Source organism: Mesocricetus auratus, unplaced genomic scaffold, assembly GCF_017639785.1.
Source record: "Mesocricetus auratus isolate SY011 unplaced genomic scaffold, BCM_Maur_2.0 Super-Scaffold_100007, whole genome shotgun sequence".
NCBI lineage: Eukaryota > Metazoa > Chordata > Mammalia > Rodentia > Cricetidae > Mesocricetus > Mesocricetus auratus.
In genome coordinates, this window is record NW_024429191.1 from 83,254,038 (window position 1) to 83,268,932 (window position 14,895).

At 39.7% G+C, this 14,895-nt stretch overlaps 1 protein-coding gene across 11 annotated transcripts in view; it reads left to right on the forward strand.

The window, feature by feature from the left end:
* Nucleotides 1-14,895, forward strand: part of Tanc2 (tetratricopeptide repeat, ankyrin repeat and coiled-coil containing 2) — a 306,152-nt gene that overhangs the window by 240,199 nt on the left and 51,058 nt on the right. The gene's annotated exons all lie outside the window — the stretch shown is intronic.

Consider the following 14,895-nt stretch of genomic DNA (forward strand, 5'->3'; position numbering starts at 1 on the left):
TCTCATCTTTGCCTTCCTAATGACTAGGAAAGTGCCTGGCACACAGTAAACACACTGTAAATTTTTAATTAATAACTGAAAAAATTATAAGTACTACTAATTCTAACCCCATTACATAAAATATTTAGAACATTCTTCCTACAGCTCCACAGATAATATCTTTTTGCTCACTCTGTTACTTCTTATCATGCCCTAAGAATAAGTAAAAACATGAATTCCAGCATCCAGCAAGCATCAATAAGCACTTACTAAGTAATGTATTTGAGGTACAGAGTTAAGTGCTGAAGGGATACAAGTGTAAGTAAGAAAGAAGTAAGGGCTTAGGGGTTTTAATAGACTCATTTATAACTAGCTATAATTCAAAACAAAGTATGGTGCTAAGGGGACATAGAAGGAGTGTGAGTAATTGGTCTCCTTTCTATGGCTACTGTTTCTTCAAATTATGATAGCCCAGGAAAGCCATAGATTTTATGCCTCATGAAGCCTCCGCACCTGCCTTAAGACCTCACTGGGTCAGATATGTCCATTCTAGAGCAATGATACATTTGTAGAGCAGAAAAGCCCTAGAAAGGGTTGAAACATGTAGGGGAAAGCATCAAATCCCTGTGCAAATTGGCTGTTCCCAAAAAATGCTATTTTACTAATTTCTAAAGGGATAAATCTTTAGTAGACTTTGTTGGGCTGGTCTATGTCTGCATCAGATGTGACACAGTAGCACAACAGGACTAGCAAACATTGTGAACTCAGCTTCCAAGAAAAAGTTGTAGAAGTGGACATGGCTCAGTTAAGAGGCTATTTGCCCAGCATGAAGCCCTGGGTTGGGTCTCCAGCACTGCATGAAATTGGTGCTCACCTGTAATGGCAGCACTTAACAGGTGGAAATGTGAAGATCAAGAGTTCAAACTTGATGGGCAGTGGTAGTGCACACCTTTAATCCCAGCACTTGGGAAGCAGAGGCAGGTGGATCTTCTGTGTTCCAGGCCAGCCTGGTCTACAGAGTGAGTTCCAAGACAGTCAAAGTTGTTACACAATGAAACCCTGTCTCAAAAAAGAAAGAAAGAAAGAAAGAAAGAAAGAAAGAAAGAAAGAAAGAAAGAAAGAAAGAAAGAAAGAAAGAAAAAGAATTCAAGTGCATCCTTGGCTATGTAGCAAATTTGAGGCAAGCCTGAGCTAGATGGAATGATAGAGGGGGCAAGAGAGAGGGAGGGAGGGAGGGGGAGAGAGAGGGGGAGGGAGGGAGGGAGGGAGGGAGGGAGGGAGGGACGGAGGGAGGGAGGGAGGGAGGGAGGAAGAGAGGACCGACCAAAGTAGTACTATCTGATTAAGGTCAGTAGAAAGAATTATAGTAACTAGCAGACATTTAAGGTAGCGCAATCAAAGTTTAACTGTAAGCAGGGATCTTAAAATGAAAGGTAAGGATCAGGTTGTCAGTCTGTTTTCAACGTTTTGAGTTATGTTTATACTCATTTCATGATCTTCACTGTGGCAACAGAATTACCTGCAAGTTCAAGGCTGACCTGGGTAATGAAGTGGAAAATTCATCTGGAAGTCTTTGTGTTGCACTTCCTGATACCCATCTGCTTAGTTTTCTTCATTAGTGACAATTTATGGAACTTCTGCAGTAAAAACTATGCCAGCCACTAGAGAAACTTAGATGAGTCAGACACCCTGTGGTCTAAAGCTGTTACAAGCAACCAACAATAAATCATAGTACAATGTGTCACAGGAACCTAGACAAAGAAGAAATGCTTTTTAGAAAATGTTGCATTCAAATTCTGCCTTGAAAAATGAATTGGAGAAATTAGAACTTTGTAAGCAGGATGGAAGTAGGGAGGGATGTGAACATAGGCTGTGCCTTTGGGGGGTTGGGTGTAACTATAATGAGAAAGTAAGATGCCTGCTCAGAAAGAATGATAGATAGTGTCAGAAGAAAGCCTTGAGTGGCATCTTTAAGACTTTACACAGCGCCCTTGTCACTCTTTGTGGAGAAGAGACTGATCAGTTAGCTCTGGTGATGTGAAAGACACTCTGACAAGCAACTTATGGAAGGGAGGCTGAAGAAGGGGACACTGCAGGTTGGGATCCTAGCTAGGGAGTTTGTGACAATTGTGTAGGTGAGAAATGCTAAGACCTGCATCCTAAGGATAGTGACCAGAGTATATATGAGAGAGACATTTCAAAAATACTCCTAAGTACTCGAAGGTAAAGATGGAAGGGTGAAAAATGACTCCAGAATATATGGGAATGGTGAACACTGGTGTTGTTCCAAACCAACATAGAACTTTCTAGAGGATGGACCATTAGCATCATCAGTGCAGGAGGAAGAACATGCCTCTGAGGAGAACATGAGTCCCATTTGGGGCATGTTCAGAATGAACTGCTTCCAAGAAAAGGTGCAAAGACTGTATTTAGAGATGTTAGAGGTATGGCTTTGGAAGATGGACTGAACGGAAAACTCATAGTGTGGTGTTGTCAGTCAATCACAGTAGAAACACAAAACCAAACTGTAGCCCTAGCATGGAAGGGGGACATAAAGCAGTAAGATGAGAAGCATGAAAACAGAACTGTTAACTAAATGATAGAATATGATGATGGATAGTTAGTCAAACAAGGATAAACAAGGAACGGAAAGGTTATAAAAGCCAAAAGAGTTTCAAAGTTTATCAGTATCACAAAGAAGTGTAAGTTAAGGAGCCTTCTGTGACTTTGCCAGAAAACTTTGAGTCGAGTGGTTGGTAACAGAAGCCAGGTTTATACTAAAAACTAATGTGAAATGAAAAGGTGGAGAAGAGTAACTATGCATTCTACCTAGAATTTTAGTACTGCATGGAAATCTTGCCCATATATACAAACTTTAGGAACTAGCCATTAGAGAATGAGCAAAATCAAAGAAAGAAACAAAGACAGCAAAGAGGTGCACTATAACTGCTAAAAAGAAAAAAATAGGAGGAATCCCAGGACATTTATATTTCATGAAATGAAAAAATATTTTTGGAAGACCATAGAAATAAAATCAAATAGGATTTACATCAAATTCAAAAATATTCTGCACAGTAATAGAATCAGTCAACAGAGTGAAGAAACAGCCCTCAAAATGGAAAAAAATTTGTAAACTTTTGCTTAGGGTTTCTGTTGGTATGATAAATACCATGACCAAAAGCAACTTGGGGAGGAAGGGATTTCTTTATCTTACAGCTGTCAAGTCATCCTCCATCAATGAAGGAAGTCAGGGCAGAACCTGGAGGCAGGGACTAAAGCAGAGGCCATGGAGGGGAGATGCTTAGTGACTTGCTTCTCATGCCTTGATCAGCCTGCTTCTTTTTTTTTTTTTTTTTTTTTTTTTTTTTACGAGACAGGGTTTCTCTGTATTGTTTTGGAGGCTGTCGGTCCAGCCCGGCCTCAAACTCACAGAGATTCGCCTGCCTCTGCTTCCCGAGTGCTGGGATTAAAGACGTGCACCACCACTGCCCGGCCAGCCTGCTTCTTATAGAACCCAAGAACACCTGCTCAGGGGTAGCACTTCCCGCAATGATTTGGGTCTTCCAATTTCATTAATCAAGAGAGTATCCTACAGGTTTGCCTACAGGGATGTTATAGACACATTTTCTCAGTTAAAATCCTCTCTTCCCAGATATGTCTAGGTTTCTGTCAATTTGACAAAAACCAACCAGCACATTTACACATCTTATCATAAGCAACAAAAAATCAATAACAAAAAATAACAGTTGACTCAAAAATGGACAATAGACTGAAATAGGTATTTTTCAAAAGAAAACATACAAATGACTGACAGGTGTATTAGAAAATGGTCAGCAATGACTATCAGGGAAATAAAATCAAAAATCACAGTGAATCATCACCTTACCTCTGCAAGAATGGCCTTAAAAAACCTAAAAGTACGAAATGTTAGTGAGGATGTGGAGAAAAGCTGCCTTTATACATGGTTGATGGGAATGTAACTCAACAACAGCCACTACAGAAAAATATAGAGGATCCTCAGAAACTTAAAAAAAAATGCAACTGTTGTATAATCCGACAGTCTCACTACCAGCTCTGTATCCAAAAGAAAGGGAACTCCTGTGTTAAAGAGATACCTGCACTCCATGTTCATTAGAACAGTATTCCCAATACTCAAGAAATGGAAGCATCCTGAGTGTTCATGGGCTGACAGATGGATAAGGAAACTGTAGTACATACAGCAATGAGGTGCTTACTATTCAGCCATAGGGGAAAATATCTTCCTTTGCAACTCATGGCTGAAACTGGGGATTGTTAAGTGAAAAAGCCAAGCTCAGAGTCATGGGCAGAGAAACTTGTCCGTGAGTATTAGTCCACTGAGTATGGAGCTCTGGTGTACTATTACACAGTAGAATGACAATGGAAATAATAGTTTACTGTACATTTCAAAAAAGTTAAAGTTTTTTAATTTTCATCATAAAGAAAATATAAATGAAGAAGTATATCTAACATAGCTTAAACATTGCATATACACATCAAAATATCAAGTTGCTCTTAAGTTTAAGTTTTTGTTTTCTTGGTTTTTCAAAACAGGGTTTCTTTGTATTGCTTTGGAGCCTATCCTAAGTTTTTGTATTTTTAACTACATTGGTTGTTATTTGTTTATAATTCTATTTGTGCTTTGATATGTATACAGTGTATTTTGATTATATCTATTCCTCCCTCCAACTCCTTTGGTCCCTTCAACATACTTACTTCCCAGTGTCCTTCTCCCTCCCTCTTAATATCCCACTAAATCCAACTAGTTGGTCCTATGCACATGGTGGTGGCATCCACTGGCGTATGGACAACCTACTAGTGACAACACCACCAAAGAAAAAAGGACTCTTCCCCAGTAACCATCAACTATCAATAGCTCCTCAGTTTGAGATGAGGACTCACAAGCTCCTGCCCCATCTGTTATGTAATTTCAACTACAGCTAACAGCAGTACTGCTCAAATTATTCCATATAATAGAAAATGAAGAGAGCTGGAGAGATGGCTCTGAAGTTAAAATCATAGGTTGTTCTTGCAAAGGAATTACGTTACTCCAGTCCCAGAGATCCATGGCCTCTTCTGGCCTCCTTGGACACAGGCATGCATTTGGTGCACAGACATACATGCAGATGTGACACCCATACACATAAAATAATTTTTTAAATAGAAAGGTAAGGAATGCTTTCACACTTTTTATGAAACCAGTATTGTTCTGATACCAAGATAAGATAAAGACATAACAAAAGAAAATTACAAACCAATCTCTGGGATGAACATATATGTAAAAATTCTCAATAAAATGCAAACCAAATTCTGGATCACACCAAAAAAGTCATTCATCATAATCAAGTTGACCTTATGTCATATATAAATCAATAAATGAAATTTGTCACATGAATGGACTCAGAGACTCATGATCATCTCAGTAGGTACAGAAAATGTCTTTGACAAAAACCAGCTTCTCTTCATGATAAAAGTCATGTAGATACTAAGGATAGAGGGAGCTACCACAACATAATGAAGGCTATCAATAAGAAGCTAATGATGCTAAATGGAGTAAAACTCAAAGCATTCCTGCTAAGATCAGGAGCAAGACAGAGTCTCCACTCCTTCTGCTTCTCCTCAATAATATTACTTGAATCTTAGAGTAACAGAACAAGAAGGGAATAAAATGGATACAAATAGGAAACATCAAAGTATCTCTATTTGAGGATAATATTCTATACACAAAAGACTCTAAGGACTACACACACACACACACACACACACACACACACAAAACTTGTTGGGTTTATAAACACTTTGAGTAAAATTATAAAACATATAAAATTAACTCACAAAAATGAGTAGTCTTCCTCTCTCTGTACCAATGACAAACATACTGAAAGCAAAATCAGGACTATAATTCTATTCACACAGTAACTACAAAAATAAAATAAAATAAAATGCCTTCAAATAAATCTAACCAAGGAAATAAAAGACCTCTACAATGAAAACTTAAGACACTAAAGAATGAAATGAGAAAGATACTAGGAGATGGAAATACCCTTATGCTCATGGATCAGAAGAATTAATCTTGTGGAAAAAGCAATTGACAGATTTATGCCGTCCCAATAAAAATCCCAAGGTCCTTCCCCACAAATTGAGAAAAAAAATCTCAAAATTTGTATGGAAACAGAAAAGACCAAGGACAGCCAAAGCAATACTGGGAAAAAAAAAGAATTATGCAGTAGGTGTCACCAAGCCTGACTTTAATTATATTATAGAACTGTAGTAATAAAAGACACATTGCCATCCTAGCACAAAACACACACACATAGCTCAGTGGAATCGAATAGGGACCCAACAGTGACCTGATTCTTTACAAAAATGCAAAGACATACAGTAGAGAAAAGATAAAATTTTCAACAAATAGTGGTAGGGAACATGAATTTCAATATTCAGAAAAATGAAATTAGATCCTTATCTCTTGCTGCAAAACTAGGACCTCAACTGCAGCATGAATAATAAAAAAACCCAGAGACAGATATTAGGGTTAAAGCTGAAGATCAGAAAGGCAAAGCAGCCAAACCACCAGAGAGCTCTTACCTCAACCAAGGCTTAGGCAATCCTGACCTCAACGTGCCTGGAGACTAATTGCCTAAGACTGAATACTGACTGCCCTCCTCCTATCTCATATACCTCTCTAGTGCTGGGATCAAAGGTGTGAGCTCTGTTACTCTTTTAGACTGTTCACTCTCGTGTAGCCGGAGGTGGCCCTGAACTCACAGTGATCCATCTGCCTCTGTCTCCTGAGTCTTGAGATCAAAGGTGTGTGCCACCACTGCTCAGCTTCTATAGCTCTGGCTAGCTTTGCATTCTGATCCCCAGGCAAGGTTTATTAAGTCATAAACAACAAATACCACACTCAACATAAGACCTGATATCCTGGAACTTCTAGGAAAAAATAAAGTAGGGAATGTGCTTGATGTCTATATTTGTGCAAAAAGTAACTTCTGAAAAGAAAGGAGCAAACCATGAATCTGCCTGTCAGAAAGGCGGCTTAAGGTTCTTTCCTGCCCAGGGATATAATGTTGGCTTAGCTAGTCAGAACAAATCTTTATGAACTTAGATGGAATTCTTCTAAATTCTCACATTGTATTTCTACTAACGCTCAGGAGCTACAAAACATACTTGGAGCAAGGAGACACCTTCGTCTTCTTACAGCTGACAGAAAATGAGGCAGGCAAAGGCATGGGGGTTCCTAGGAAAAGCACTGACGCCTTCATGGCCTAAACAATGATTTCCTGGTGACACATGAATGTCTCTTACTGAAAATAATGCGTTACCATACCATTCTGTGAGTGGCTGTTTTCTAAACACAAAGACCACACAAGAGAAATGGTAACTTAAAGCAGCTTCCCTCTTTGCCTTTAGTTCATGGTGGGCTGTGGTGGGGAATCTATTGGTGCTGCCACCGTGTCATTCCTTTGTGTTAGCTGTCTTGTAGATTTGAAAATGATTTTGGGTTTGCTGGAATGAGTGGCAGTTGCTAGATATAGGGAGCCTTTTGTATTGATTGGTTATAGTGGTAGAAAATGACCACTGTCACAAAGCACACGAGTTCCTCTTCTGATCCCGTGATGGAGTCTAAGAAGTCTGCCTGTAAGGTATGATTTTAGCTTGTTTCAGAGGCCTAACACATGAAGATAGTGTTTTAGTTTCTGCTTATTTCACTGACATTGAGATCTTAAGTCCGTTCTCAGTCCTGCTCTTTGTCTGTCTGTTCATCCCTCTATTACCAGTCTCTCAACAGTACTTTCACACTAAAGACACTGGTAACTGCTAAAGTAAACACAAAAATCTCAGGAGTTTTTCCCACTAGAAATTTACTTTTCATTCACTGAAATCCAGAGGCACTACATGGTTGGAAGAGATGTGTTCTGCATAGCCTTGGGGGGGGGGGCCTGGTCTGATGGAGACTGCCATCTTTTAACACACTGTTTTGGGTGTTTGATGTCATCAGCTGGCAGAGAGAAGAAGACAAAGTGCAGGAGTAGATTTTTCTGGGCCATGTCTGATGTAATGAATATCATTTCTCCTCCCATTTCATTAAGCATACTAAGTCGTGTGTTATGTTACTCAGTCACCCTGTCCTCACTCCCTGTTGAATGCAAGGCCATTTCCCAAGAACAAGTCTTCACTGGAAGGAAAGCATAACCTCATAGGTAGTAACAAGCTCTGTGGTCTTTCTCATTAGGTCTCCCATATTTCCCATATTTGCCTCTATAATATATAAGCATTTCTAGCAGTCTATACTGTATCCACCCATATTAAGATAGGAACCTCACCAACTGGCTATGACTATACCATTTTGTCACATCTGACCATCACACAATGTCAAAGCATCCAAATCTTGTTTCAATGAGACATTAAAGTTTTGTCTGTTGTGTATGTCATTACAAAAGCTAAGAAAATAAATATACCTACACATTACTGACCAAGGCTACAATAATGAGCAAACATCCATGCCTGAAATACTTAGATTCACTTGTTACCGTAGTTCAATCATACAAATAGAGACTTCAAGACTAGCTATATCCCCGGAGTACTAAGTGAAAATCTGTTGGAAAAGCAAACATAGTGACATTGTAATAATGTATAAAATAGTTAAATGGAGATGAGGTAGACTGATTCTTCCTTTAGAAAGGGTTTTTCTCTGAACTCTTATGGCTTAGGAAACCAAGTCATCAAACGACAATAGCTCCTTGTAACTCAAAGTTGTCGTGGGTGGATTTGATTTGTTTCTAGTAATATATATCCAGGGGCTACCAATGCCAGCAAGTGAAAACATAAGAGGATCTATCCTCACCCCATCCCCCATTCTGTATACCACCTTCTCTGACTTTTGTTAAAGCATGTGTATCCAGGAAAGAGAAGAAAAGACAGCATGGATAGGGTGGGAGAGACAGTTCTCAACTCTGACCTGTGATTGCTTCTCTCCTATCTAAAATCAAATATACCAGGCATCATGGTGGAAGGTAGCTGTAATCCCAGCAATTAGGAGGCTAGGAGAGGAGAATCACAAGTTAGTAGCCAGCCTGGGTGGGTGGGTGTCTGTCTGTCTGTGTCCCCCTTCTTTTCTCCTCCCTGTCACTCTCTCCTCTCCCCCTTTCTCCCTCTCTTCCTCTTCATCCCCATCTTCCTCTCCTGCAACCACCTTCCCATGAGTTGTTCTGTTCCACCAAATTCCTGCCATAATATACTGAGTCCATGAGCACAGCAAACCCTTCCTCTGTTGTTGCTGTCGGGGATTTTCTCAGAGCAGTGAAAAGTCTGACATAGAAAGTAATCACTCTTTCAGGACTGCATTGTGCCATTTGCTATATAAGATAGATGTGAAAAATAAAATTTTTTTAATGAGTATCACTTAATTCTTACCACAGTCCTGAAAGCTAGACATTACTAGTTCACCAAGAGGTTATGAAGCTTACCCTTGGTTATAAAGCTTGTGAGTGGGGTCACAGAGCTAAGATTTGAACATGAGTTTGTCTGACTGTGAGAGCTGAAAAGGCAGCACTGTGAATGCAGACAGGGAAGTTTGCAGGATAACCTTGAATCGCAGCTTGTCTGACATACAGTAATGTGGAAATAATTTGTCTGTCCTCACCATTCCCTCTGGATGCATTGTCTTCAGAACCACTTTGAATCTATATTAAAGTCTATCTTGATTGCCATAATCTTCAGTTAGAGAGAAAGTCTATTTTCTGTTTGTTCATGACTAAACTCACACTTAACACAGTTCACTCTGCTTGATTTCTTAGTTCACAGTTTCCCAATGGAGACTAATTAAAAGTTGTCAACATTGGGCTGCTTACTGTTCTTGCAGAAGGCCCAGGTTTGGTTCTCAGCATCATATTCAACAGTTCACAGTAACCTATAACTCCAGCCAAAGGGAATCTGACACTCTCTGGCCTCAGCCACACAGTACACATAAACTCATTTAGGCACACATACATACACATAAAGATAAATACACTTAAATTTGTCAGCATAATGATTAATTATTTTTAATTGTATTTTTTATTAATTTATTTATTATGTATACAGCATATGTTTGTAGGCCAGAAGACGGCACCAGATCTCATTACAGACGGTTGTGAGCCACCATGTGGTTGCTGGGAATTGAACTCAGGACCTCTGGAAGAGCAGGCAGTGCTCTTAACCTCTGAGCCATCTCTCCAGCCCATGATTAATTATTTTAATTATGTTAGTATTCAGTGTTCTTGGAAGGCAACGGCAGGTGGCTCTCTGTAGGTTCAAGGTCAGTTTAGTCTATGTAGCAAGTTCCAAGCCAGCAAGAGCTACATAGAGAGCCTCCATCTCAAAAAGAAAAGAAAGAAGGAAAGAAAGAAAGAAAGAAAGAAAGAAAGAAAGAAAGAAAGAAAGAAAGAAAGAAAAAGAGTGATACTATACAAATACTTATATTATTATTTATACTGATGAGTTCTTGTTCATGTTCCACTGAATGGGAGAAATAACATTTACTTACTAACATTACTCCTATGCTAATGCTTATAAGTATAGTGTTTTACGATAATCTAGGAATTACTATTTTTGGAACTATAATATACATGTCTAAAGTGTTACTTTTTAATTGCTTAGGAATAGTTGTATTAAAAAAAACATGTCTTCTAAAATAGAGATTAATAGCCTGATTGAGAACAGGCTTTGACTGTCCTTCGAATACCATGCTGAGGATTTGCTCTAGTTTCTTTCTGCTGCTGTGAAAAACACCAGGACCAAAAACAACTTAAGGAAGGAAGGGTTTGCAGCTCCCAGTTTATAGTCCATCATTGAGAAGTCGGGCAGGAACTTGAAGGCAAGCCTACTTACTATTCCACACAATATTACCTCTGACCCAGGAAGTACAGCAGGAACCTTGGAGAAATGCTGCTTGCCAGGAGGCTTGAACTCTGGCTTATACTTAGCAAGCTTCCTTACACAGTTTAAGACACATGCCTAAGGCCCTCAGCATCAGTTATAATCAAGACACCCCCCCCAGAAGCATACTCCTGGGTCAATGTCATCTAGCCAGTTTCTCAATTGAGGCTCTGCTGTCAGATGACTCTAGGCTATGTCAAGTTGACAGTAGAAGCTAATCAGAACAGGTTTCAAAGGGTACACTGAAGGAAGTATAAGTCACTGAAGAACTTACAGATTTTAATGAGCTTTTACAGTATACTGTTGGAATAGGCCAGGCAAGAAACACTAAAATAGAGTGGAAACATGTTTCTCTTTACACATATCCAGCTGAGGAAGTTGAAGTAGAAAAACTGATAGAGGGTTTCTATGCCTAACTGGCCAGGTTTGAAAAAAAGTAGCCTTAAAGTATTTGATTTTAAGGACAACTTTTACTTGACAGTGGTGGAGGTAGAGAGAGCCACCAGGCAGCTAGAGAAACAAAAAATAAATCCCTGTGTTTGAGATGTCTCTGTGGGAGTCGTTCACATTAAGGTCAAAGTTGAAGCCAGGATGCAAGAGCTACCTAGGAGGAAAAGAAGCAAAGGCGTTACATCACTGGAAGAGATGGAAGAAGTACCTACATATTGTCACAGTTGTCAGGAGATGGCTGGGTTTTATGGGTGGTGGTGGTTTGTTTTGGGGGGGTTGTTATTGTTTTGTTTGTTTTGATCTTTCCAGACAAGGTTTCTCTGTGTAGCCCTGGCTGTCCTGGAACTCGCTCTGTAGACCAGGCTGGCCTTGGATTCATAGAGATCCACGTGCCTCTGCTTCCCAAGTGCTGGGGTTAAATGTGTGTGCCACCATGCCCTAGGAGATAGTTTTGATGAAACAATAGGTAGGGCCTAATACTGGAAGAAAAAAAATAAGAGGAAGGGAAAATATCAAAGGTTAAGAGAAAAATCACTACTAAGAAACTACCAGTGATGTTAGAGAGCTAGGGGCCAAGAAGCATAATATTTAAGAGTGAGCAGCTGTCTTGAGAAGTAGAAACAGATCTGCACAAGTGAAGCAGACACATTCAGACTTTAGTTTGCCTAGTGGCTCTGTACTTCACAGAAGAGCAAGACACACCTGGAAATGCCAGCACACAGCATGACTTGCTGTTTCCTTTTGTGCCCCAAACACCGTAAGCTTTGGGTTCAGTGAGCTCTTCACAACTGGTGTTTAGTTTTTTCTTTTTCCTCGATACATAACACAGGCTTGTCTCAAATTTGTAAACCTTCTGCCTCAGCCTCTTGACTTCTTGCTAGAATTTACAGACCCAGCAAAGTCATTCTTTTATGAAAATCTACCATGCTTCTATTCAAAAAGAAATGAACGACAGTTGTCACACTCATCTTGCCCTGTATTATTAGCTATTTATACACTCAGTGCCCAATCAGTGGAGCAGTAACAAACACTGTTATCTCTAGGTACAAATGTACACTGGAGAAATTAAAGTATCTTAGTATAAATAATTGAAGTCACTAGGACAAAATCAGTCTGAAAATAATTTTTATACCAGGAAAACTCCAATAATTTTACTGACTAGATGGAATTTTGAGGTCTCTGCCTCCAATACACCTGACTTCCTTAGCTCTGTTACGACAGACTACCAACAAAATGGAGCTTTCAGTTGGTTCCCTGTGAAAGTTCGATGTACATTTTCAGATAATGTAAGTGTGAAACAACCCTGTGCTCAGACCTCAAGATGATAGTGATGAGTCCCCTGTCTGGACATCCTTCCAGCTAAATCATTTCCTTCCCATGTGATTAACCTTGCCTGGTTAAAAGACCATTGTAGTTTAGAAATTCTGTGAAGACAAAATTTGGAATGTCTTTCAAAATATTACTGAAATGAAGATTCTGTAATGACATATATATCATGGAAACTGCCCCACCTCATATTCTCCGGGTTCGAAAGGAGACAGGGAGAGGGGAGAAGAAGAGAAGGAAGAGGATAATCTAGTATCCTCCCTCCTACTTGTTTTGTTTTTGTTTGCTTGAGGGGGCTTGTTTGTTTGTTTTGATGCCATCTTACTGTGTATCCCAGGCTGTTGCCCAGGAGTCAGGTTCCCAACCTATGTATGATCTTCCTTGTCTACTTAAGTGCTAGGATTAAGGTATGTGTCGTTATGCCCAGATACTGGCCTTTTTTAAATTATTTTTTTAAAAGCCCATGTTTTTTTGTTTCTATGTTGGTTTGATTGCTTATTTGTGTGCTTTTGTTATCTTAGGGGTGCACAGGTATGCCATGATACTCGTGAGAATGAGAGAACAAAGTGCAGAAATTGATTCTCTCCTTCTACCAAGTGGATTCTTAGGATAAAACTCAGGTCATCAGGCATAGTAGCATGTCCCTACACTGCTGAGACCCTCATGCCCAGTGTTTTGTCCTTAAAACATTATTAACATTTTTACATGAATTAGGCTATGTTAGGTATTATGGAGGATATAGGTGATCTAGAGTTTTTTTTCAATTTAAATAGGAATACATACATATATGTCTCACATATTCCACACAAACGTATGTTGACACTTAAAAGAACATATTGCTTGGCGATATAGCTAAGTTGGTAGAGTGCTTGCCTAGTTTGTAGGAAAGTTTGGGATTAATCCCCATCATCACATAAACCAGGCATGGTAGGACACAGGAGGTAGTGGCAAAATCAGAAGTTCAAGGTTGGTCTGATGAGATAGCCAGAGGGTAAATGTGCCTGTTTGCCAAACTCGATGGATGACCTGAGTTTGATCATCGAGACCTATGTGATAGAAGGAAAGAAGTGACTCCTACATGTTGTCCTCTGGTCTTCACATGCATACACTTCTATGTACATAAATGTTTTAAAAATTAAAAACGGGGCCAAGTGTTGGTGGCGCATGCCTTTAATCCCAGCACTCGGGAGACAGAGGCAGGCGGATCTCTGTGAGTTCGAGGCCAGCCTGATCTACAGAGCAAGTTCCAGGACAGCTTCCAAAACAATACAGAGAAACCCTGTCTCAAAAAAAAAATTAAAAATGGAGGAGGGCTATAGAAATGGGTCAGCTGTTAAGAGTTCAATTCCCAGCACCCACACAGTAGCTCACAACTGTCTGTTACTGCAGTTCTAGGGGACCTGACACCCTCACACAGATATACATACAGGCAAAACACCAAAGTAAATAATAAATAAATAACTTTTAAAGCATTAAAGATGGGTTTTGAGGTCTAGGTAGCCTCATGCCTCATGTAGCATGAGACCTTGTATCAAGGGAGGGGGGCAGTCATCGAGCTAGGAATGTAGCTCAGTAAAGTGTTTAGCCCTAGGTTTGCTATTCAGCATCAGCATCACAAATAATTGGGGAGTGTGTGTGTGTGTGTGTGTGTGTGTGTGTGTGTTTATATCATTAAGATACTTTGAGTTGGAACAGAACACAAGATTCCAATATAAATGGATTAAACAGCAAAAAATAATTGCTTTATTTAAAGTAAAATTAGAGCAGTTTTGATGCTACACAGTCAGGGCTCACAGCTCAATTTTTCCAGTACTTTTTTGCCTAGCCCTGCTTTTTGTTTTGTCCTCAAGACAGCTGATTACATGGTTTGGGCCAACGAGACAGTTCTGACCACCCTGAACAGAATAAGACAATACAAGGGTTTGGAAGGAGGCCTTTCTGTTCCATGAGCAGATTAGGAGTCTGTTATCAGAGAGATACAGAGGAGTGGACACTATCAGGAAACTCAGTCTACTGGAGGAGAAAGCAGGTAACAGTGTGGTAAATACTGTACTAGAGATCATACATCTCTACTGATATCCCACTGAACTCAACTGGAAGAAGGTAGAGGCTTGGCAGAAGTCTTCCAGAGAAGACTCTAGGAAGAGACCAGCAGTCTATTTTAGACCATGTTTAGTTTAGGTACCAAGAGACACTGCAGGT